General features: G+C 33.5%; 1 protein-coding gene and 1 pseudogene across 4 annotated transcripts in view; one reads left to right on the top strand and one right to left on the bottom strand.

Annotated features, from left to right (window-relative positions):
- LRP1B (LDL receptor related protein 1B) overlaps nt 1-27,157 on the top strand; it is a 1,805,568-nt gene that overhangs the window by 1,626,876 nt on the left and 151,535 nt on the right. The window lies entirely within an intron of this gene.
- LOC148754855 (heterogeneous nuclear ribonucleoprotein A1-like) lies at nt 25,505-26,450 on the bottom strand (annotated as a pseudogene).

Raw genomic sequence — 27,157 nt, 5'->3', positions numbered from 1 at the left:
TACCCCATGACCTGAAGATTCTTATCTCTGTGGATTAGGTTATCCGTTTGATTACTACACTTCACAATTCTATGTTCTAAGAAAGATAAAAATCTCCAGTATATAACTGGTTCCTTTTTAATATAGTTACTGGATTTTGACTGGAATTTGAGGGGGGAAAACAAACAAAAGCAGAAGAAATATAACCTGATACTATTTATTGGAATTCAAATAAATCTAATGTTTTAAAATTTTATGTTTGATTAATAGTATTTGGGTTATGTAAATTGTGTATCTTACTCATGCTGTTAGATCTCCAATTTAGGTTTATATGTTAATATTTAACCTTAAACCAATAAAAAGTTACAAAATATGTGCATATCTGCAATAGTATTTTAGTATAATTTTGTTATAAATGTTAATATCAAATTTAAAGTAATGAGTAATTAGTTTTAGTTTTTAATAGTTTGTTTTAGTTCATTAAAATCAAGTCTTCAGGAATTGAGCATATTAACAATTAGTTTTAAATACTGAGTGGCAGACTCAATAAAGATGTCATAGCTGGGAATTCACTTTTAAATGTATAAAGCATTTAGTATAACATTTTTATTAATTAAGCTATTGAAAGAGTAACATTTAACCTGTTTCAACTTGTTGAAGACATTTCTCAAGTCTTAATCTAATTTCTTTGATCACCAAGTAAACTGTACTGGCAAAAATTTCTTTTGTGACTTAGCATCATACATGGCTTTAAATCATCATTCTGAATATACTTATTAGACTACAATTTTTTTTAAGATTTCTTTTTTTTAATTCTTTATTGGGGAAGGGGGACAGGACTTTATTGGAGAATAGTGTGTACTTCCAGGTCTTTTTCCAAGTCAAGCTGTTGAATTTCAATCTTAGTTGTGGAGGGCACAGCTCAGCTCTAGGTCCAGTTGCTGTTGTTAGTTGAAGGGGCACTGCAACTCAGTCCATGAGGGAGTCGAACCGGCAACCTTGTGGTTGAGAGGATGCGCTCCAACCAGCTGAGCCATCAGGGAGCTCAGCGGCAGCTCAGCTCAAGGTGCCGTGTTCAATCTTAGTTGCACAGATCAGAGCCCACCATCCCTTGCGGGAATAGAGGAGTCTTATGGCAACCTTATGGTTGAGATCCCACTGGCCCATGTGGGAATCAAACCAGCAGCCTCCGGCATTAGGAGCATGGAGCTCCAATCGCCTGAGCCACCGGGCTGGCCCTAGACTACATTTTTAACAATCAAATATGAAGTCTGATTATTTTTAGCCTTCTTTGCAATTAGCTTCTGAATGCTAAAACCAAAAAAATACTCACATAATCCAATATATTACTTAATTCCAGTAAGTCATGATTTTCCTATAAAAATCATACAGCTATGTCAATTAATTTGTGTATCAAGAAGTTTGATGCCTCATATGAATATTTCTATCTATTTCTAGAAAATCTCCATAGATGGTGGGATGTTATATTACTTTATGAATACGTATGCTAGAAGTTCTCTGGGTGATCTTAGCATTCTTGGAATTAGCATATACCCAGTTCCATAATGACTACTGTTTCAAGAAGAAAATCTTTTGAAACAACTGCTCAGATCCTCAGTTTGGTCCTTATAGTGTTTACAACCACACATTGTTGATATAAACAGGCAGTAAGCAGTAAAAATCTCAATTACACTTACTAAATATCAGCAAATCAAAGGGAAACTACCTCTAGTAATCATAAAACATTTTATGAAGTCAGTACACTGCAACTCAGTCAGTTCCTTTAGAATTGAGAACATTTCATTGAGTTGGAAAGAAGAAAAACTTGCTAAAATATAAGCAAAAATAATTTTTTTTCAAGATTCTCCATGTTCATTTTCTAATATCTGAATAAAAGTAATCGCAGCTAATATTTTAAATATGTTTCTTAAAATTAGTATTGAGAATATGTACTGTAAAAACCTGATGTTACTGAGATAGTACCAAGAGATATTGGTATTATCAGTAGGGAATTTGAAAATTATGTATGAGGTTGAACTTCAAGGGTGTGCCCTATCAACTCCTCCTGTTCTTTGCAGGGGAAGGCACCAGGCATTTTAAAATCCCAAGATATAATCTATTCATCGTACATACTATGGGCCCAGTTTATACTCTTTCTTTCATTTTTAATATTTGACTTACATAACTCAGCTTTCTTTTTATCTTTATAATATTTACTATTTTAAAATTAAGGAACACCTAATGGAAGCATTAAGGAAGTCATTATACTAGTGAGTCAGGGAATTCAAAGAAATCTAATAACGGGAATAATTAATACTTTTGAAAGCTTGTTATGTATTCGGCATTATGCTAATCTTTGTGTGGATTGTATATCATTTAATCCTCACAACAATCCTATAAGAGACATACAATTATTATTCCCATTTTATAGGTAAGGATATAATGACTTGAATAGTGTAAGTAGTTTTCCCAGGGTCACCCAGGTAAAAAGATATTTGTATCCACAGGATTTGTCTCCAGACCCACGCACATAACCGTTACTCAATACAGCTTTCTTGACCTGCCCTAAATTTATAATAAGACAAGGAATTAAGACACAGATATAACTGATCCCAGACAAATTGGATCCCAGACAAAAATACATACTTAGTTTTTCTGTTTGTTTGTTTGTTTGTTTGTTTTTAATAACCTATCGTCACTAACAGTGAGCGAGTGGGAGTAAGAGTGGCAATAAAGGGATGCTTTGTCTATAAACAATTTGAAGGCACTAATAAACCAAACAAAAATCAGTGTCCTTTTCTTATCACCAATCTACAATGGCAATTCTAAATGTAAGCAGTAATAAAAGCCCCCTCACTGCAAAGACAGACCACTGATCATGACCCCAAATGGAAATCCAATGGCTTTCCATAAAGATAATAGTAAAAATAAGTACAGTGAAAACAATGCCATTAAATTCTAGTTTGAGACAATTATAGGTAAACAACGTCTTACCAAAATCTAGCTCTCTCTTTGTTAAAGAAAGATTAGTGGCAGTAAATCCCTATCTTTCCATGACCAGATATTTGATAATGAAGCAACTAGGAAGGAAGAAAGAGAACTGAACAGGTCATAGCTTTCTCACCAGCCATTCCATATCATCTAACACTATACTATGTTCAACACTTAACTATCTAGTGTATGATCAACAGTTTATAATGTGTCATGCAGGCCACACATTTGAAAACATTGTCTTCTTGATTAACTGAATGCATAAATGTGAGTACAGTTTTATGTTTTAGATCGTGCATTTTTCCTTCCTGAAGTGTTTTCAGTGATTATATGTGTGTAGCTAAACACACACACACACACACACACACACACACACACACACAGAGCTATACCGTGTTTCCCCGAAAATAAGACCTAGCCAGATGATCAGCTCTAATGCGTCTTTTGGAGCAAAAATTAACTTAAGACCTTGTTTTATCTTACTGTAGGACTGAATATAATATGATGTGATGTGATGTGATGTGATGTGATGTGATGTGATGTGATGTGATGTGATGTGATGTGATGTGATGTGATGTGATGTGATGTGATATAATATAATATAACATAATATAATATAATATAATATAATATACCAAGTCTTATATTAATTTTTGCGCCAAAAGACGCATTAGAACTGATTGTCCAGCTAGGTTTTATTTTCGGGGAAACACGGTATTATATAGATATAGATATATAGATATGTATATACACACACACTTATACACAGAGGGTGCCACAAAAATGTAAATACATTGTAAGAAAGGAAAAAACTATTAAAATTGTAATACTCAATATATACAGATGACAAAGGTGAATACAAGTCACATTTGACTTCTGCAATTACAAGAGGTACTCAAAGTGGTTACCATCAGCATCCAGACACTTCTGATTACAGCGAACTACTGCTTGAGCAACATTGACCAAAATGTCCACTGGTATATAATTTTTGACACCCTTGGTGTGAGTGTGTGTGTGTGTGTGTGTGTGTGTGTGCGCGCGCGCACACACACACACACACACACACACACACATGCACGTACACATATGCATTTGCTGTAAGTACATCATACCAACATTATTTTCAGGGAATGAAAACATTCCTCACATTCTACTGGATTGTACAAGTCACTTAAGGAACTGTTAAGAGGGCTTTTTAAAGGTGTATGCATTGCATTCTTATTCAAAAGTTCTTCCCAATGTAGATAAATAACAAATAATACTGAGGATGTGTTAGTATTATAGATAAAATCAATTCTAGAATTATTGTGATTGATTATTCTTATTAATTTTAGATGACTATTTGATTATTAAATACATTAAAATGCACGTGGCTACTGAGAAGGTACTATGTATTCATGCTATTACTCTTACTAGCTTTCAAAAACTTTTAACATGCAAAAGTGATGGTTCTTAACGCTATGCGTTCTAATTTTTTGAAAACACTAGTGATTGGAAAGTGTTATTTTTATTTTTTTTTCTTATTTTATGAAACATGGTCATTGACCGCTGGGCATGAATTGTTCAGATTCCTTTTTCACAGATACAGTTAAATCTAGGCACTGAATTCTGTTATTTCTTGACATTGAAACAAATGCAAGATGAACATGAACATGCTAAAATCTCTAGTTTAGAATAATTAAACCAAATGTAATTACATGACTCTGTTGATTAAACAGCTGACTATCTCAAAGTTATCAGTGTGTGGTAAAGGTGTGGCAATACCAACCATAATTCCCAAAGTTTTTACATGCTGTTTGCTTTTTACAGCTGGAATTTACTACTTCTTTATAGTGCAAAATGATACATCCTCTTGGTTTCATTTTTTGGCTCAATGCTGTGACTTAGTAATTTTTAGGATCATACTGACAGATGGAAAGTGTTCACTAACCATGTTGCTGAATTAACACTAAATCCATTTTTAAACTGCAATAAATGATGCAGTTGAAAATGTCAAGTCCACTCAGTTCCATGTGGAGTGCATATATTTTTATAATGTTCATGGAATCCTTGATGGAAAAGGGTCATTAGAGGAATCTGGTTAAAGTGGGGCCACATCTGTCAGTCCTCATCTAAACTAAAAAGCTACCAGACAAAAAAAACACCCCTATATGTTTAGAGTCCTCATAGAATAGATTAAGCCTGCTTTTTATTCTTTTTATCCTTTCTTATAGAAATTTTAAATAACCTAACACTATCCTTTGTGTAAAGTCCTTTGCTTAAGGTCTCTCAAATTAAATTATTTCACATCCTTCTGCAGGCCAAATAATTCCATTTTCTTTAACCTCTCTACATGTGTTTTATTTTCCATTCTCTTAATCAGTTGTATATCTCGCCCCTGAAAGCTTCTCAGTTACTGTGCTTTGGTTATGATCTATGGAACAGAATACAGCATTTTTAGTCAGACAATGTGCTGAGTATCATCTCTTCTCCCTTGCAGTGTGTGCACTTTTGTATTCTAATATTATCCTTGATTAAAAGCAAATAAAACCACTCTATTCACACTGTTGATCTATGGCCAACTTCTACGACCCCCAGTTTTCGAGATTACTCATGCATTCTACCAGATTTTCACTGTCATATATTTATGAACTGCTTTCATGATTTTTAATAGGTTCTAATGAAGCCTACTGTCTCGCTTCCCAAATTATAACTTCCAGGAGGGCTGGATCCGTATATCTCCTGTTTTTTGTTTTGTTTGTTTGTTTGTTTGTTTGTTTTAGCAACAAAATTCTGTTTCTCAATATATACCCAGTACATAGTGCAGAATCTGTCACAAATAAATATTTGAAGAATGATTAAAGGAAGGCAATTTTTAAAATACAGACTTCATTTATTTCAGTCAAATACAAGACATTTCTTCCCTAAATCTGGACTTTGGGACTCTGGTTTCCTTTCTTTGAGTTTATATGCATTTTATTCATTTTTGTGTAAATATCGATTTCCCCCCTTATCAATTCAATTGCTTAGGCCAACTTGATTAGTGTGCTAATTAAGTTGACTTAAATTGTAAGGAGGTTTCAATATATAGAACCACTGATATCTTCTGTCAAACATGTACAATGAGATGTGCCTCTCCATCTGCAGAAAGACGAGTGTGCATGGCAGTACATACAGCTTTGTGAGAAGAGCCCACAAACTCTGGAGTTACTAGGAACACAGTTGTATTCTTGATTTCAACAATTATTAATTGTGTAGATTTCTTCAGGTCTCTACTATTTCTTCATTTGTAAACAGATATAATAATTTTCCCCTTAGGAACCTGATGAGAGGGTTAAAAGAAATAAAGAAAGGTAAGTATTTGGTGGTATATAAGTACACAGTAGGCCCTCAAAAATATTTTTTGTTTGTTTTTTTAGCATTTTTACTAAAGAGCGTTGACATGGTCTAAAACATTAAATTACACATTCTGTAATGGAGACAACATGGAATAAATTTTAAAAATTTAAATAAATACTACCAAAATTTATGACCAAATGGTTCTGTGAAATCTTGCATTTCTTGTCAGAAGAAAGGAAAAATAAAACATAATTAGAGTTACAAAGAGCTTGTGACTTAAGGGAATAATGACCAGTATAATAATAAATGTAAAACAGCATGTTACTAGTATGAATCTGCAGGTGTATATTACATAATTTCCACCTAATCTTAGAATCACAATTCTGTATATACACTGCACTTTGTGAGTCCTGTTTAACAGCTTTTTGAAGTATAATTGACATTCAATAAACTGCATATACAGAGGGTGACAAAAAATGTATACACATTTTAAGAAAAGAAAAAAAAAACTATTAAAATTGTAATGCTCAGTATATACCGACAACAAAAGATGAATACAAGTCACGTTGACTTCTGCAATTACAAGAGGTGCTCAAAGTGGTTACATCAGCATCCAGACACTTCTGATTATGGCGAACTACTGCTTGAGCAACGTTGACGAGTATCCACTTGAATACATTTTTTTTGGCACCATCAGTATTTAAAATCTGCAATTTGATAAGTTTTAATAGGTATATGTGCCCATGCAACCATTGCCACAATCAAGATAATGAACATATTTATCACCCCTGGAAATTTCTTTGTGTCACTCCCTGCCACCACTTCTTGTATCCATGTTTCCACAGACAATCACTTTTCTGCTTTCAGTCACTATAGATTAACGGACATTGGAATCATACAGTATGCATACATTTTGTCTGGCTTATTTCTCTTAACTTAATTATCTTGAGATTAAACATGTTGATGGTTGTATCAAATGTTTATCCCTTTATACCACTGAGAAGTATTCTATTGTATGCATATACCCCAATTTTTGTATTCACCCATTTATGTTTACTTGGGTTGATTCAAATTTCAGATTATTACAAATTAATCTGCCAAGAATATTCATGTATTAGTCTTTGTATGGACATATGCTTTTTGCCTCTGGAAGTAGAAGGCTAGATCATATGATAAGTATATGTTTCACTTTTTTAAAAAATAGCAAATTATTTTCCAAAGTGGTTGTACCACTTTACGTTCCCACTAGCAGTATTAGAGAATTCCTCTTTCTCCACATTGTTGCCAACAGTTGGTACTTTTAAATTTTAGCCTTTCAAATAGAAGTGTAATGGTATCTGATTGTGGTTTTAATTTGCATTTTATTAATGATAATAATATTGACCATCACTTTATATACTTATTTGCTTTCTGTGTATCTTTCTTGGTGAATATTTAAATAATTTAGCGTTTTTTTATTGATTATTTTTGTATTATTTGATTTTGCAAGTTCTAATATATTTTGGACCCATTTATTTTCAGATAAATGTTTTACAAATGTTTGAGGGTTTTTTGTTTGTTTGTTTTTGTTTTGTTCTTTGAATTTGCTTCTTCTCCTTACTTTGAGTTCAATTTGCTCTATTTGTTTTAGTCTATTATAGTGGAAGCTGAGGTCACTGATTTGAAACATTTCTTCTTTTCTAATAAAGGTATTTCCTTGTGTAAAAGTGCACCTAAACACTGCTTAACAACATCCCAGATGTATTTATTTGTATGTTGTATTTCCGTTCATTACTAACTACTCTCTAACTTCACGTTTTATTTATCAACCCTTGGGTTATTTAGAACTCTTGTTTATTTTGTAAGTTACCGGGGGTATTTTATTTATTTATTTATTTATTTATTTATTTATTTATTATTTATTTATTTGATTAATATTTAATTTCATTACTGGTCAGAGTATATACTTTGCATGACTTGTATTTCTTCTTTGCCTGACTTGAATCTTTCAAAATTTATTGAGACATCTTTTGTTCAGAATTTGGGGTATTCTGCTAAAGAGTCCATGTACCTTTTAAAAGAAAGTGTATTCTGCTGTTGTTGAGTGGAGTACTTTAATACATTTCCATAGATCAACTTGGTTGATGGTGCTGTTTAGGTCTTCTCTATCATTACTGATTTTTTTGTGTACTTACGTTATCAATTATTGTAAGATGGGTATGAAAATGTATGACTATTATTGTGCATATGTCTGTTTCTTTGAAATTCTACCGAAGTTTGCTTCATGCATTTTGAAATTTTGTTATTGGTGCTTTTAGAATTGTTGTTTCTCTTGGTGAACTGACCCATACATTATTAGAAAATAACCTTGCATATCCCCAGCAATATTCTTTGCTATGACAACTACTTTGACATTATTACACTCTCTCTAGGTTTCTTGTGTTTATTTTTAACATGGTATCTCTTTCTCCATCTATTTACTTCTAACATTGTTGTGACGTAGTATTTAAAGTTTGTGATATTTAACATAGAGTTGGGAATACATACCATTGGAATTTCTTTTCCAAGTTGATATTCTCTGTCTTTTCATTGGTGTTTTTAGAACATTTATATTGTATATGATTATTAATATGTCTAAGTTTGAGTCTATCATCTTTTTAACTATTAAACTCCAGACTGTATTCGGAATGTACTAGATTTTCCACTAATGTCCTTTCTCTGTTCAGGATCCCACATTACATTTAGTCAACATTTCTCCTTAGGCTTCTTGGTCTGTTCTTGGTTGAGAAGCCATCCTTTCTCCAGATAAGCATTGCCTTTCCTGCCGCACATTTTTATTAGATTATGTCACTGCCATGTGCAGTTGACTTTCTGAAAATGTTGATTATTTAGGTTATTTATACTGACTAGATCTGAATGATGGTAATATTATTTCCTTTTATTTTACTCTGATTATGTAAGGCCCTCACCCAAGAATTTCGTTGTGGAAATAAAAAAGAAAACTGAAATTGAATCAATATGAAATAATTATTTTTAGGGATGAAAGCAGCATATTCTAATCTTGAATGCAGAAATGATGTGGGTTTTTATAGTTAATAATAAAGAAAAGATGGACATTGGATAATACTTCAGGAAAAGTATGAGCTATCTTTTTAAAGGTTTAAAAAAATCTCCCTAGACTTTAAATCCCATTAGAAAGGGGATTTTTTTTTTAATCAATAAATAGACCACAGCATTGCAAACTTTCTGAAAAGGACCCACTTAATTATGTACCAAGATCTCCTGCTGAGACGGAGATGATATTTTGCTTAATGTGGAACAAATAGTTCTGCAAGTGACAGCATAACTAGCATGGTCCCTGGTATGTGAATGTCTTCCAAGTGAATACAAATAGCTTTAAGAAATGTCTTTTTCCTTCAAAAATATCTCTTAATGGTTTATTCAATTTCACTTTAGAATGGTGAGTGCCTTCTTGTTTAGATGCTTTTACTTTAGAATAAAAATTAGTACCTTTGGCTCTGTAGCCATGTGTCAGTCAGGGAGATGTAAAATAGTTCAACTAATGCCTTCCTAGATGAGTGCAGCATTTTAGCAGGCAACAAGGGAAGTTCATGGTGATGGATTTCCCATTGGAAACCTCAGTTCAGGTCTGTCTCTAAAGGGACTTTCTCTAAGGTAAACATTCTTAAACATTGGCAGAGAAAGGAAAACAAACATTAATACATCTGGAGTGTATAAGAAATACAAAACTAAAGATAAAGGATTAAGATGGCTTTACTTTTTTGTTCTTATGCCTCCAAATATAATCTTGGGGATATCAACTCAATATTTTAGGTCCAATATGATGGAATTGTCTGTTAGTGTTTGTGTGTGTAAGTGAATTATATTTATCTTTCTTCATAGCTACAATGATGCAATTGATCTACCATTATTACACCTTCTGCCAATAACACCTTTAGGGCTTCTTTTAAAGCACATTTTTATTACAGTAATTCTCAGTTCATAGGGTATCTTTAAAAATTCACACTTTCTAATATTTTGTTAAATGTTTATACTCTGTTAAGATGTAAGATAACATTTTCAAGACTTTAAATATCCTTCCAGTGGTCTACATCATAAGCATACTTAATAAATGCTTTTGAAAAGTATCTAATTAATTTTATATGAATAAATATGTAGATACCACACTACTGGTAGTCTGACAGAATGTGAAAAACAGCAATCAATTTGACCTAATGATACTGGCCATATATTAAGTGTATGACCTTCGTAAGCTTAGTTTTGTTAGATATAAAATGAACAATATCTGTCATAAAGTTATTAAGAGAATTAAGATTATATTTTCAATTTGATTTATGTTGTATCTGTCACAAAATGGGTTTCCTGTAAATGAATTTCCTCTCCTCCTCCTGAAAACAAATGTGTTCTCTGACACTGAGTTGTTCATGATAACTTAGAAATCAGGAGAAGGATACTCCTTTTACATTTAGTACATTTGGATTAGATTTTATGTATTTACCTGTGTTTGGATACATGTTTTTCACAATATTCTATATCTTGTTCAGTTACATATGTGGTTCTATATTCATTTTTTAGATGAACAAAAGCCCATTTGGCAGTACCCAAAGAAAGAGTTCTAAATAAAGCCATTTTAAGCCTAGCCATTATGAACTGAGTCAGAAGTTGGCTCTCACCAAAGCAATTAGAGTTGTAAAGTGAAGAACTCATTGAAAAATTTTCTTTTAGAGTTAAATTTTCTTTGATGGGTTTTGTGAAGAATTTCCAGTGAAGATCATTCCTGAAGAAGACAGAATTAACACTTGTGCAGGATCCTAATGGTGCATTTGCCTCTTATGGTGTTTATCCTCCTTTCATTTTGTCATCAGATTTTAGTGCTTGGTGGAAGGCCATATTGAAAGAAGATTTTAGCTAAAGATGTGGGCTAAAGGAGGACAAAGTTTTGGTTATTGAAAATAATGAAGGGTAACCAAAATCCTGCAACAGAGATTTGTGACATTCTGAGAGCTTTTCCTAAATTTATTCTTATTGTACCCTCAAGCTCCTTACGTTTCCTCGGGTCTGTTTATTCATCATTTGAATTGGGAACATATAGTCTTCAAATAACTTATGGGATGCATTCCTGGCCATTACCAGAAATGATAGAAAAGCAGAAACTGGGATAAGAGGAAGGGAGGATGAGATAACACAGGCCCTACGATGTTCCAATCATTTTCTTGTAATCCTCAGAGAAAACTTTAAATTAGGTGGTTTTGATATTATTCTGATAATCATTATTGTTATTATTTCCATTTAATAGATGAGGAAGCAGAAAGTTGGAAAGGTAAGCTCAAAGTCTAAACTAATTAAGTGGTAAGCATGGATTGATTGGAACACAAGTCTCTCTAGCCCAAGGGAAAATCAAATCTCCATGTTCTCATTTCAACTTTAATTGTCAGAGATCCTGTACCTAACCATCGTTTTGTCGTTAACTAGCACTGTGACTTGGGGAAGTCACATAAGGTCTCTGAGGCTGTTACTACACCTGAAATTTAGAGGCCTGGGTAAGATTTATTTTCTCCCAGACAGTAACTTCACCATCTGTAAATAGCAAGAGTCAGAATGTAGTCCACATAATATCAATGGAGTACATTTGTTTTCAAAAATTGCCATCTAAATTGTTTAAATTTTCTTAATGATCCATTTCTATCCAATTTTGTTTCAATACCTAAAAGGAGAGAAATTATCTAATACGAGGTATGCATATATAATTCAGAAACTTTTCAGTTTATTGTTAATATCTCTCCATCTTTCTTCTTAGCTTCTCTTTTCACCTTCTTCCCTCCCCAATTCCAATAAGATCTAACACAGTAAATGTAGTGTGAATTCCAGGCATTTTGCTTCCTTACTTCTAACATGTTACCTCGGTGAGTCAATTTGGAATCGTTTGCCCTCCTTTGGCATCCTTATGCATATTCCCTTTACCAAAAGAAATGTGTTAGTCCAATATTGAGGGGAATAAAACACAGAATTACAATCATTATGCCTTCTGTCACCTCTTTCCTTTTGGTGACAATTTTAATGACTTGTTTTACCTATCCATCATCCAGTTGAATGTTTATATCACATAAATTTGCTATTACTGTACAATAAAGAACTATTACTGCACTCCAAAGTCTTTCTAAAAATCAGAACTTGGTTCTGTATAATGTCCAATCATGATCAACATTGAGAAATGATATCTGTCTTTTTATTAAATATATAGGGGTGACATTGGTTAGTAAAATTATACAAGTTTCAAGTGTACAATTCTGTAATACATCATCTGTATATTGCATTATTTGTTCACCACCGAAAGTCCTTCCATCACCATTTGACCTATTTCAACCACCCCACCTCCATCCTTACCCTCAGGTAACCACTAAACTATTGTCTGTGTCTATGAGTTTTTGTTTGTTTGTCTCATCCATTTATTGCTTTCAGTTTTATATCCCACATGTAAGTGAAATCATATGGTTCTCAACTTTTTCTGTCTGACTTATTGTGCTTGGCATGATAATTTCCAGATCTATCTATGTTGTCGCACACGGCACTATTTCACTTTTTTATGGCCAAGTAATATTCCACTGTATACATGTATGACAACTTCTTTATCCAATCATCTATTGAAGGACACTTTGGTTGTTTCCATGTCTTGGACACCATGAATAGTGCTGCAATGAACATAAGGCTACATATATTTTTATGGATAAATGTGTTCAGACATTTTGGGTAGATACTGAGAAGAGGGATTACCAATTACATATAGTAATTCTATTCTTAAGTTTTTGAGGAACCTCTAGTGGCTGTACCCCCTCCCCCAAGGCATTGTTGTCACTAGTCTTAGTAATTTGTCATCCACTTGTTTGATGACTTTATACAAAATATGTAAATTTACATAAAACTTATTGCATCTGTATAGGAATGACATTGTGATTACTATTTTAGAAGGACCCACAGCATAATTTTCTTTCAAGTATCAGCAAAAAGAAAACAGAAAACAAAAAAACAAAAAACAAACCTGTTCTGTTTGGTAGGAAAAGGGCTATTACATTTAATCTCCTACACATCATGCGTCTTGATATTTCCTTTTTTGTCTATTAAAGTTCATCTTCTATCTATCACACCCTGATTCCAGATTGTTGAGAATGCTTGCCTCGTAATTATGTCATCCTCCATTTTAGTTATTCCTCTAAGATTTATGTCATCTTTAAGTTTGACAACAATGCATTTTATATCCCTATGAAATTCCTTCATAAAATGTTTAATAAGATTGTGTCAAAGATGGAGTATTTGGCATACCATCTGAGTAGTATCTCGAGGTGGCCATCAAATACTATTCTTTGGGTTTAGTTTTTCAGCAACTTAGAATTAATTTTGAAATTGTTGTTCAAAATAAATGTATTTATCATCTATTCAAAGATATAATGAAATTTTGGTTTCAAGATACAAAATGCCCACAGTGTTATATTGAAGTATCATAGTATGATTCATTTTGTTGTCTCACCCATTGTCCTCAATAACACTTGGTTTTCTATTCTCATGGGCACTCTTTTTTTTATTATTATTATTTTTACTTTCAGATTTTCTGTTAAGGCAATCTAGACCAATTTGTAAGTTTTATATTCAGCATTTATTTGTGAGCTTTGAGAAATATACACATTCGTTACAAAGGATCCATATTTGAGCTCTTTAGCTTATTTTTGTTTTCTTAAATTTCTCATACAGACAAACATGTCAGTGCCCTGGAAGAAAAGTTTTAGGCCATGGACCTGGAACGCCTAATATTATTATGCAGACTCTGAATCCAGAGTTGTGCCTTAAATATTAAGTATAGAATAATTAAATAAAACCACAATTACTATTAGTAGGATGTCTCTAATTCAGGTGTATGTGTGAGTGTGTGACTGAATGTGTGTTTTGAAATATCTGGAAGAAACTATCTTAACACAATGATTCCTGATATATAGCAAGCATTTAACATTAAACAAGAGATGATTTTACGTAGTGCACAGAATTATTATGTATTTTAACTATGTATTTAAAGTATGTAAAGCAGCATATCAGATCATAATATCAAGAATGTTGTAGTTCTTGATAAAACTAAATTTTAAAGGTTTAAGCAATTTGAGGAAAAATATTAAGCAAATATGGTAGAGACAATACTGGAAAATAGCATATCTGTGAAGATGGTGTATAGATGAATAAATTGAGATAAACCTGACACCTGTTCAATGAGCTCCATCACCTCCCCTTCTGTTTAGTAGCTATTCTCAGTCAGAAGGTTCAACCTGGTCCTGTAACAACACTAGCAACCAACTTCCACTGTGGATATCAATTCGATTTATTTGCTGAAATATCCTATATATCATGGGATATATGTTTTAAAGTGCCAATTGTGTTCTTTCTTAGACCCAGTGGACAATAATGAGAGGGACAGTTCTGTTTCTTCATTGTTTATAGTGACATATTTAGAACTTGAAGGCATATTTGAGTGAATAAATTAATGCAGATTTAATGATAATTTATATCATACTTTGAGATACCTTGCATTCTACATGTTTTAATAGTTGTACTAAAATGAATTCTATTAGCACCTTTATTTTAATTCTCATATTAAATTCAGCTCAAGCATTGTTTTTGTGCATTTCTTTCATAGCATGCTGTCTCTCTGATAAATAAGATTCTACCGCAGATGTAGCATTATTATAGGAGGCAAGCAAGCCTATTAAAAGGCAAATAAAGACATCTAACAGGGAAGTGCACTATTAAGGTTTTTAAAGACGTTTGGGAGTACAGCCAAGCAAGCAATCATGTACTATAAGCAGAATCTTAAAAAAAAATCAATACCTTGCTGACTAGGCAGCCAATGAGGAAATGATAAGATAAAGGCTAATGTGATCATTTATTGATATTGTAGCACCTAGTTGAACTGTAAGTCAAGTAAGGGGCATCTTCTGTATTTTGAGAGAGAGAGAGAGAGAGAGAGAGAGAGAGAGAGAGAGAGAGCCTAACTTTCTATATAAATGGGTTAACTTGTTTCCCTTGATATATAAAGTACGACAGTTTAGGAAAAGTTTAGGAACAACAAAAGTTGTCACTGAAGGCTTTGCAATGTTGTCCACATTGATCTCCGAGTGTAAATTATACTCACTACATGAGTATCATTATTTCCCCTTGTTTTTTGTGGACATGTTCCAGCTTCAGGGTTTTAAGGTAAAGGTAACTGTTTCTTGATTTAACCTTTGGCACAACTTCTGACACATAACAATGTTAGTGATGTCTTAGAGTCCATAGAACCAAGATCTTAGTGTAAGATGGCAAAAGAAAGAAGCACTGAAGAACTTTGTTTGGGAGAATTATTTGTGTTACAGTTTCAGAATGGTTTATAGTGAAAACATTGGAATTAGATGATACGGATTCAAGTCCTGATTCCACAGTTTAAGAGCTGCAGGCTTTGGAACAAGTAATTTACTGTAACCTGAGCTTTAGAATTGTCAACTGTTCAATATACTTCTGTTATTGAGTTACTAGGAGGATTACATAAATCAGGCTTAGGCTTGGACCTACCACAGGAAAAAAAAAAAAAAAAACACTGGGTAAATATTAGCTATTATTATTGTTTTCAAGCTAAAATAAAAAATTCAACCTGAAATCTGAAAATACTAATACCGATTCTAAAAGACTGCTTGTTCATGACAGTATTTATTTAGGAATGTATTCAGAGAACCAAGCTTTACTGTGTTGACTACAATGAAATAAAAAAAAGCCAATGTTGTAAAAATAAAATACAATTCCAATTGAAATGATACATGTATTTGTTACTTCTAGTCAGTACATCAAATTATTGATCTCTAGTCAATAAATCTTGTCACTAGATGCATTTCATTTTGTATAACAGTCTCAATATTCTTTCAAAGATGAATTTGGCTTGTTGCAACCTATTGTATACTTTATCAATGTATGCCACCCTGCTAGCTTTGTAAGTACAAACACCAAATCTGAAAACAAGGCAGTTATCAAGAATATACAAACCAAATAATCCAGCATGGTAGTTCCAAAATCTGGGTTTCTGTATTGCTATAATCATTTAGTAATCCTTCTAATCTCCATCTGTATTTTGGCATAAACCTAAATAAGTTCCTGAAATTTATAGTGTCAGAAAAGGAAGATGCCACAAATATATGCCCTGTGAGATGGAGACATAGCAAGAGAAGTTCTGCGCAAAGCTTTGCCAGGCATGGGGGTGTGAGTGCCCCTCCTCAGCAATAGGCCGTCTTCCTGACCACTGTGACTCCTACAGAAGTTGATCTGCTTCCTGTACTTCTGCCACCCTCTATTCCTTAGGCACTCTTGTCATGCTTATTCCTCTTAGCTCATGCTTCCTCCTGGGATGCCTATTCTCCAGGATATGACCCAGTCCTTTTCTCTTTCTCAATCTTCAACCTCACTGTCTTAATACAGCATTTTCGGACAACAGTATTTGAAATTCCCCCTCCACATACATTCTTTATCCCCTTCTCTTCTTTATTTCTCATTGTAGCACTCCTTACCCTCCAGTAAATTACTGTTATTGTTGTTGTTGCTGTTGTTGTTGTTGTTATTATTATTATTATTGCTAGTCTTCCAAATCCCCACTTGGCCATTAACATACAAATTCAATGAGGGTACAGATTCATGTCTATCTTGTTCAACAGTGTAAACCCTAAAAGCTCAGGGCAGTACATAGTGTGTGATAGCCATAATGCATGTTTGTTGAATAAATGATTGCATAAATCTTTCCTTAAATTGGGTTTTCCCAGAATTAGAACCAGCATTCACAAGGATATGAGTACAAGTGGTTTATTGGGGAGATGAATCCAGAAACCACTGACAGAGTGTTGGGGAAGTTAATCACGGGAGGAAAGGAAGAGCAGAGGGTACATTATTATGCAGATTAGTGCAAGAAAGGTATCCATTCTATCAGGAAAACTGTGGGATAGTGTAGAACAAAGGATAGAGCTGAGATATTTATTCACCAACTCCTGTAAATGATTGGTTTAGGGCTCCTCCTGGAAAGGGCGGGCCATGATGCCCTGAAAAGCACTTCTAGAGTGGGGCAAAGCAGAGAGTCATAGCTGCTTGTAGTTAGAAGTCATTGGCTAAGGATGAGCAGGCATGGTAGATACTAATGAAAGTACATATGGCACTAGCATCACACGCTTCAAATCCATATACCAAAATAAGACTTCATCACTTGAGATTTCAAGAATCTAGGACATCCTTATATTTCAGGAGACCTCTGAACAGCCCAATGCATTCATTGTTCTACTTTGGCCCCCACTACAACTTTCCAATCAAATCTTTGTATTCAGCTGATATCTGATATAAATATGCATTAAATTTATTTTAAAGAAAAAAATTGAAAAAAGGAAATCTTGAAGACTCCAAGTGTGTAAGGGGAGAGAGGCATTCTACCATGTATCTGAGTATTAGATTACAGTCTGAGACTCACCAGTATCCATTACCGTCATCTAGTACAGCTGTTTCCAGTTCCTTTTGTTAACCCCTTTCAATAATTACTTTATAGCCTGTCATTTTGATCCTTAAAAATAGAGCCTATGTTATTATGCTGACTTTCTAAAATCTGCTCTGTTTAAGTGATTTTGCATATGAAAATAAAAAATGAGTTGACAATAGAGAATTTAGGTTAGCAGAAAGTGAAATTGGCCACTTTAGCAATGGTGTTGCTAAAACATGCTTTTCCTTCAAACTCTCTGTTCCCCAGACAGGAAGCAATATTTCTTCTAAGCATTGTAAACAATATAAGCTATGTATTCTCTAAGGTATTTGGGGTCTGGAGGAGAAAATAAAACTGCATTCTGGATGCATACCAAATATTTTCAGCTATGATGGGGAAAAAGAGAAAGATAATTAAAAGTTTTACAGGTTTTTAATATAATGTCAAATGATTCAGTGTAGAAGAGCTATAAGAGAAAAAATTATGCCACTCAATACTAGCAATACTAAAGAAATACTGTCAATACTAGAAAATTAAAAATAGTCTTATTTTAGTGCAATTCTCCATGAATTTATCACAAAAAATAAATGTATTTTAACATTTCAGAATTCTCAAAAACTAAGGGTATGTTGAATAAATGATGAAATGATGTGTACTTGTGTATAAAATGTGTATACATTATATATATATATATATATATATATATATATATATATATATATATGTGTGTGTGTGCATATATACACATGTGTATACATATCCATATATACATCCTGGGTGCCAAAAAAATGTATACAAGTGGTCACTTTGGTCAGCATTGCTCAAGCAGTAGCTCACCATAATCAGAAGTGTCTGGAAGCTAACAGTAACCACTTTGAGCACCTCTTGTAATTTCAGAAGTCAGATGTGACTTGTATTTTTCTTTGTTATTGGTATACATTGAGTATTACAATTTAATACACTTTTCCTTCTTAAAGTGTATACACATTTTTTGGCACCCTCTGTATATACACATATGCATACATATACACCTAGATATGAGTAAATATATACATATTTATTTGTGTGTGTATATATATGTATATATGTATATATACATACATACATACATACAGAGGGTGCCAAAAATTATCCACATTTTAGGAAAGGAAAAAACTGTATTAAAATTGTAATAATCAATATATACCAATGAAAAAAGATGAATAAAAATCACATTTGATGTCTGCGGTTGCAAGAGGTGCTCAAAATGGTTACCATTAGTGTAATTTTAATAGTTTTTTTCCTTTCTTAAAATGTGTATACATTTTTCGGTACCGTGTGTTTGTGTGTGTGTGTGTGTGTGTGTGTGTGTGCTTTCACTTTTCAAAGTATTAGGATGCTAAATTTTAGATGAAATAAAACCCACCAAACAGAAGTGCTAAAAAACAAAAAAAATGGTATTTGAATGGCTTGCTATTCAATTTATTAACACATTTTTAACTTAGATATTCTTAACTGAATTCATAATGTACTTTCCAAAGCACATTGGGTAGATGAATGATTTAGAGCAATTGCTGAAAAACAGAGATTCTTCTTTAAAAAAATCTGATTCTGCTCCCAATTCCCCTCTCACATAATTGCACCACAAAGATACTCCATTTATTATAATCTATACCGTTCAAATTATTTTTCTTCAGAGAAATAAGTCTAGCAGTGAAAAAATAAGAATAATGTGGAATAACTTTTTTCAGTTTTGGAACCTACTCCTCCATGCTTTCAAATAGACATAGTTTAATATACAGTGACAAATGTAATGTAATATAACTATATATAAATACTGATTCATTTGAGAATCTCTCTTTCAGACTCTGTCTTTTACCAAGTTAATATAAAAATGTGATGAGTATCATTAAGGAAGGTTCTTTTGAAACAGATATCCACATACTTAACTGTACAAAAAAGCATTATTGTTGCAAATATTAATTCTTCTATATTCAGATTGGAAAAAAATCAAAATCTGAAATAACAAACTCTAGAGGACTATTTAGATAAACTAAGATATATCCACAAGATAACTGTTATACAGCCATACAAATTATAGACAGATAGATAGATACAGATATATAGATATAGATATAGATATAGATATAGATATAGATATAGATATAGATATAGATACAGATATAGATACAGATATAGATATAGGTATAGATATAGACATAGGTATAGGTATAGGTATAGATGTAGATAGATGTGATTAAATAAATAACAATAGAAAGGAAATAAATAGTAGATAAAATAAATAAAATTTAAAAATAATAAATAAAAATTAAGAAAATGTAGACTATAATACCAATTTTATCATCAACAAGCTGAGAAAAGTGATTTATTTAAGACTGTTATGCTTTAGGATCTTTATATTTATTATCTTGTTGTTTATTTATTGTTATGTATAGATAGACAATAAGATAGATAGATAGATAGATAGATAGATAGATAGATAGATAGATAGATAGAGATATATACGGATTTTTAATGGCTTATGAAAATAATTTCCTTATAATTTTTAGTTAAAGGGGCAATGTACACAATTTTGTTTAATTATTTTCATAGTCAGAGAAATATAAATAAGTTTATCTCTGTATTGCATGGCTATGAGCTATTTTTTTCTGTTTTTATATATTACATTGTCTTAAATTTCCATGAAGAGTATATGTTACTTACATAAATTTTTAAAATGCTATTTTCCAAGAATTACAATAATAATTGAAGCTAAAAAAGTTTCATAGATCTTATAATTAAAAATATATGCAGATAATAAAATTAAAGCACATTTCTGGTTAAAAGACCCTAGGGATCTTGTAACCTTTCAAAATTTTAAATGGGGAATGTGATTCCCACCAGCATTTAGATGTTCTTCTATGGCTGTTATACTTATGTGTGACCTTGAACAAGATACCAGTATTTGGTCTTTTCATGTAAAATGAATAGAATGCCTCAGAACATTGTAGTAAAATCATTTATTCACCTAAAACAACAAGATAATAAACATAAAGTTCCTAAAGCATAACAGTCTTAAATGAATCACTTTTCTCCCTCATAAGTTCTCATAGCTTGTTGATGATAAAATTGGTATTATAGTCTACATCTTGTTAATTTTTATTTATTATTTTTTAAATTTTATTTATTTTTATCTACTACTTATTTCCTTTCTATTGTTATTATATAAGTAATTAGTTACTTAATAATTATTACTGTTACTATTCACTAGTTGATATTTATTAAGCCAGTGTTCAGTTCTGTGCTATATGCCATTCACATCAATTTTTATCCTTCAGGAAACTGAGGCACAAAGAAGATAATTACTCTAGGTTTTACATGAAGAGGAGCCAGAATTAGGATTGAAATCAAGTTCTGACTTTAATTCTCAGATTCTTTCTACTATACCTCACTGCCTCACACCAAATGAGAGATGATGTTGCCCACCCAAATTATAAAGTTAATTGAACAACTGTCTAGTAACTTCTCATCAACAGGGTCTGACCAAGTAGAGAATATAATCAACTGTATGTTCAACTGTATAATGAACTGTATGTTTTAGTAGACTGACTTTTTAATTGCCTCAGATAGCTTTTATTTTGCTTTTAAAATAAAACAGAATTAATATTTGGAAAAAAATGCAGAAAGAGGCTTATTTGTTCTTCTCTAAGCTGCTTGAAGGAACATAAATGCAATTCCTAGAACATGACTACCAGAGCCTATAATTAGGGCTTAAGAATGACTCTGAAAAGTGATACCTCTCCTATACCTTTTATTATGACAATTTGGATTCTTCTCATCTGTGGTTCACAAACAGCAATCACACTGTCTATCAAGACTACAGGCTGTGATCCACATCAGTAGTCTTTAGGGGAATGCAAATTAAATTACAGTGAGTATCACCTCATGCCTGTTAGAATGGTCCTCATCAAAAACATAAGAGCAGGCAAATGCTAGTGTGGATGTGTAAAAAAGAGAACCCTTGTACACTATTGGTGGAAATGTAAATTGATACAGCCAGTATAATAAACAGTATGCAGGATCTTCACAAAATTAAAAATGCAATTGCCATATGATCCCATGATTCCATGTCTGAGAATATATTTAAAGGAAACAAAAACATTAACTAGAAAAGATACCTGCACTCCCATGTTCCTAGAAGCTTGGCTATTTACAGCAGCCAAGACATGGAAACAACCTAAGTGTCCACTGATAGATGAATGGATAAAAAAGTTGTGGTATATATACACAATGCAATATAATAGTATGTCCTTAATGTCATCAGTTGGTTATAGGAACTGTGGCAAAACAGCATGTAATGGAACCAATTTTACCATAGGCTAATAGGTATAAACATGAGTGAACTTCCTAGGGTATCTCATCAACATCATAATAAAGTGGCATTGAACAGGACATGTTACTTGAGGATATGCTGTATTTTTCAGCCATAAAAATGAGGAAATCCTTTTGTGACAATGTGGATGTCAGTAACTGAAATAAATCAAAGACAAATACTGTTATCATCTCAGTTATATATAGAATCTTAAACAAACAAACAAAAACAAAAAACAAGCAAACAAAACCACTCTAACTTTCAGAACCAGAGATCAGACTTGTGGTTACCAGGGGCAGAAGGTGGGGGAAAGGAGAATTGGAGGAAGGTGGTCAAAAGTTACAAACTATTAGGCATGAGATAAGTAAGTACTAGGAGTGTCATGTACAGCATAATGATGATAGCTAGCACTGCTGTGTGATATATAGGAAAGTTGTTATCAGAGTCAATCCTAAGAGTTCTCATTAGAAGGAAGAAATTGTTTTCCTTTTTTCTGCCATTTCTTTTTATTGTATCTACATAAGAAAATAGGTATTAGCTATTGTGGTAGTCATTTCACAATACATATGAGTCAAACCATCATGCTATGCAGCTTAAATTTATACCATGATATATGTCAATTATTTTTCAATAAAACTAGAAAATAAAAAGATTGCAGACTGTTGAAAAGAGAATGATGAATGGAATAGCAGGAGTTTGGCAGGTGACGTACAGTGTGTTGGCGAAAGACGAGATAATAACTACTCCCCCCCACTTCACAACCATAAAGTTACAATAAAAATTTCTAAGTAAGAAAACAAAATCACAAATCCATGTCAAGTCAGATAAATGGCATTACAGGATGTAATATGACACTTTCTAAAACTGCATAATGCAAGTTCAAAAAATTTCCACTGAAAATTACATTGCATTGACATGCAATTTTTAAAATGTCATTATTGGAGTTTCTAGAGATACAGCTTATTATAGACTCACCTCTTTATAAAGAAAATATGTCTTTGGTAATTTGTTTTACTTTATAAGCCTTTCTCTTCTCTACCTGGAAGAATAATGTAAAAGTTAAAAAAAAAATAAAAAAAATAATAAAATTCAAAGGCAAAACAAAAGTAGCAGGATCCTATTGGGACAAGCGGCAGCTGGCATTGCTATTCTCAACTGCTACTGCCTCCAAATATTCTGCCCATTTCCCCTAGAAGAATAGGTTGCACATGTAAGTGCTCATGGAGGAATACCACCCTGATTGATGAGACGTAACCTGAATTCAATTTTCAGATCCACCAAACACTTCACAATACAAGGCAACCTGCAGTTTTCCAGATAATCAATATCACTAGAAGCTATAATAGCATATGTCATGTAGAAAATATGCTCCAAGATAGGTGTTTGTGCCATCTCCCATCTTCATGGAAGCCTGGGTTTGCAAGTCACTTTTAAATAGAAACTGATTCTGAGGTTTCTTGTGAAAAAAAGATTGCATTTCCCAGGTAATTATAAACCAATGAAAGAACCTAGGGATTGTGTGAATGAGCACATAAAGATAAGAACATTAATATTAGAATTCAATAATAGTTTTAAGCAATAAAAATAAAGTGGTGTTTGCATTAGTTTGGACTCAACTGCAAATAAAGAAATTCATCACAAACTAGTGGTAAAATAAATTGTCTGCCTTGATTCTAAAGAGTGAATGGAATTGACTTCAGGCACAGATTGGATCCAAGTATTCACATAGAGTCCTAACAGCCCCATATCCTTTTTCTCCATTTCTAAGCTCTTCCTTACCTTAGTGATGTCTTCCAATATGCATGCTTTCTACATGGCTTTAAAAATGACTTATGGCAATTTAAGGTTATATTACTCAGAATCTCAAAAGGAAAGAAATACTGTCATAGAAATCATCTCAAATGGTTTGAATTGGTCCCATTAGGTTATTGACAGAGACTCATAAATTGCCTGTGCTTATAACCATTTTTACTTCCTCCTTAGAAACAGAACCTTAAAACTTAGATTGACACATTGCTATCCAGAATAAGTCATCACATTTCCCAGCTTCCCTTGTAGATTGGTGTCATCACCATTAAAATGTAAGCAGAAGTGTTATGTGGGAACTTCCACGACTTTAAAGGGAGTTTTCTCCAAGAAAGGGGCTTCTTCTTTTGCCTTTCTGCTCTTTCTCCTTCTGGCCTGAAAGGGGATGGCTCAATTGCTAGCTGTCATCCTGTACCATGAGGTGACTAAGAACAGTGGAAGCCATTGGTGAGGATAGTGGAGTGGAATGATAAAACTCTGGATTCTAAGACATTGCCTAGCTGCAGTACGGGGATCGTATTGTGGTTGGCAATGTCCTCAGGAACCCAGATTTTATCATGTTAAACATGAATAATCATTTATCAGGTTTAAGCTGTAAAATCTTTGTTTTAGCATGAATAACAGACAATCATGGACCATTTGTGTAGGAGAAGAGCCCCCTGCCCCCCATCATGTGGTCCTTCCATATAACAGAAGAGATAATGATCAAGAGTCAAAGCTTCACCAGATGTGGAGATAGTAGCTTCAAAAGACAGCAACCTCCCCAAAAAAAAAATCCAATAACAATATCATATATTTACTGTTTATGCCAGCCAAAAAGTATATTCCGACAAATCCTACCTGCTATAGAAAATAAGGAAAAGAACATGTACCCTTGTAACCTCACTGTCGAAGAACTCAAAACCAGTAAAGGAGCTTTAATGAATTTGCAAATCAGCATATGTAGGTATTTATTTACTTATGATGCTAATGGAGACATCAGAGACATTGAGGGGAATTTAGAGTGAGAGATCAGAATTGAATATGGTTGACTGAAAAAAGAAAAAAAAATACTTCTACATAAAGAGGTTTATGGAGTGATAGTTAACAGAGGGTTCCTGCACCCAAAAGAAGACACGGTTTTCTACAAAAGAAGGTACTCCAATTTTAACTCCAGTTCTAATCCAGAAGTTCTGACCCCATGATGTTATAAATTGGAACACAAGGAAAGAAAGAGCCACCATAATGCAAGCTCAGCTTCATTGTTCTCATAATTATTTTGGCCTCAGTGTTTCTAGGACTATATTTACTTTTTTTTTGTAACAAAAGTTATCTTACCCAACTGTAACTATCATGTTTCCTGAAATGGAAAATAGAAATGTCTTATAATATATACAAGTATAGTTCTCAACTTTTTACTTATACACATGAGCATTATCTAAAATATATACCAGCTAGGACCTTGCCACCACTGTGCTTGGCTGAGTTCACAAATCTGTAACCTGTAGTTTCTCTGTCACTTCTCTGGCTCTTCTCCCCTGTTAAGCTTTGTTTCCTGGCAGTAATCAAAACCTTCTGCCACTGTCATAGCTGCTGCTGCTGCTGTACCACTGTAGTCAACTTGGTTTCATGGTTTGGCAAAGTATTGGCTTCCACCACCATAGAGGCCAGAGCTTCTGCCTCCAAACTGTCCTCCTTTCATGGGTCCAAAAGTTGAAGATTGATTGTTGTAATTGCCAAAATTCTTGTAGCTTCAACCACTTACAAAATTGCTTCCATTATTACCAAATCCATGATAGCCCTCCCCACTGCCATCATATCCTCCACCAGCACGACTGCCACCAAAGTCACCTCAACCACTGAAGTTTTCTCCATGACCAAACTTGTCATTCCCACCAAAACCAACTCCTTGACCCCCACCAAAGTTCCCAGAACCACTTTGACCTCTTTGGCTGGATGAAGCACTAGCCATCTCTTGCTTAGACAGGGCTTTCCTTACTTACCAGTTGCGGCCATTTACAACATGTTCTGAATGACAGTCTTGTCTACAGAGTCATGGTCACCACAGGTTACAAAAGCAAAGACACTCTTCTTCTCACTGCATCAGTCATTCATGATTTCAACCACTTCAATTTTCCCACACTGTTCAAAATCATCTCTTAGGTGATGTTCTTCAATGCCTTCTTTAATACCACCAATAAAAATATTGTTCACTAATAAGTGGGTACCAGGTCTTTGAGAATCTTCTCTTGAGACAGCCCTCTGGTTCCATAACACTTCGTCCACCTTGTGTGGCCTTACCTTCATGGCTGCACCCACCTCCTCCATGATGACATAGGTGACAAACCCAGAGCGTCTGAACTGCTTGGTGTTCTGGTCTCTCATCACCACACAGTCTGTGAACATTCCCAAAAGGGTTCCTTAGACTCTCATCAGTTGTTTCAAAGCTTAAACCTCCAATGAGGAACTTCTGCAACTGTTTGGCTCTTTGGGACACTCTGACTTAGACATGAGGACAATGGCAGGGGAAACAGACTTGAACAATGCTTACTTAGTGGCATATACAGGCAGAAAGCCCAGCTAAAGTCTTCTTCGTAACTTTGCTCCCAAGTGATTTTAGGCATGATGTTTCCAAACTGATAGGGAACTAGTTCTGTAACCTCAAGATGTAAATTTCCCCAAGCCATTTTCTTCCTTTGTTTTTTTTGAAGTTTATTGGGATGACAATTATTAGTAAAATTACATAGATTTCAGGTGTACAATTCTGTATTACATCATCTATAAATCCCATTGTGTGTTCACCACCCAGAGGCAGTTCTCCTTCCATCACCATATATTTGACCCCATTTACCCTCATCTCCCACCCCCACCCCCCTTACCCTCTAGTAACCACTGAACTATTGTCTTTGTCTATGAGTTTTTGTTTCTCATTTGTTTGACTTGTTCTTTTGTTGTTTTTTATTTACATACCACATATCAGTGAAATCATATGGTTCTCTGCTTTTTCTGTCTGACTTATTTCGCTTAGCATTATATTCTCAAGATCCATCCATGTTATCACAAATGGTCCTATTTCATCTTTTCTTACCGCCGAATAGTATTCCATTGTGTATCTATATACCACAAATTCTTTATCCATTCATCTATCGAAGGACATTTTGGTTGTCTGCATATCTTGGCCACCGTAAATAAAGCTGCAATGAACACTGGAGCACACA

The sequence above is a fragment of the Rhinolophus sinicus genome, chromosome 17 (genome assembly GCF_057876585.1).
Source record: "Rhinolophus sinicus isolate RSI-liver-muscle chromosome 17, RSI-T2T, whole genome shotgun sequence".
In the NCBI taxonomy this organism is placed as follows: Eukaryota; Metazoa; Chordata; class Mammalia; order Chiroptera; family Rhinolophidae; genus Rhinolophus; species Rhinolophus sinicus.
This window is presented reverse-complemented; position numbering and strand designations above follow the sequence as displayed.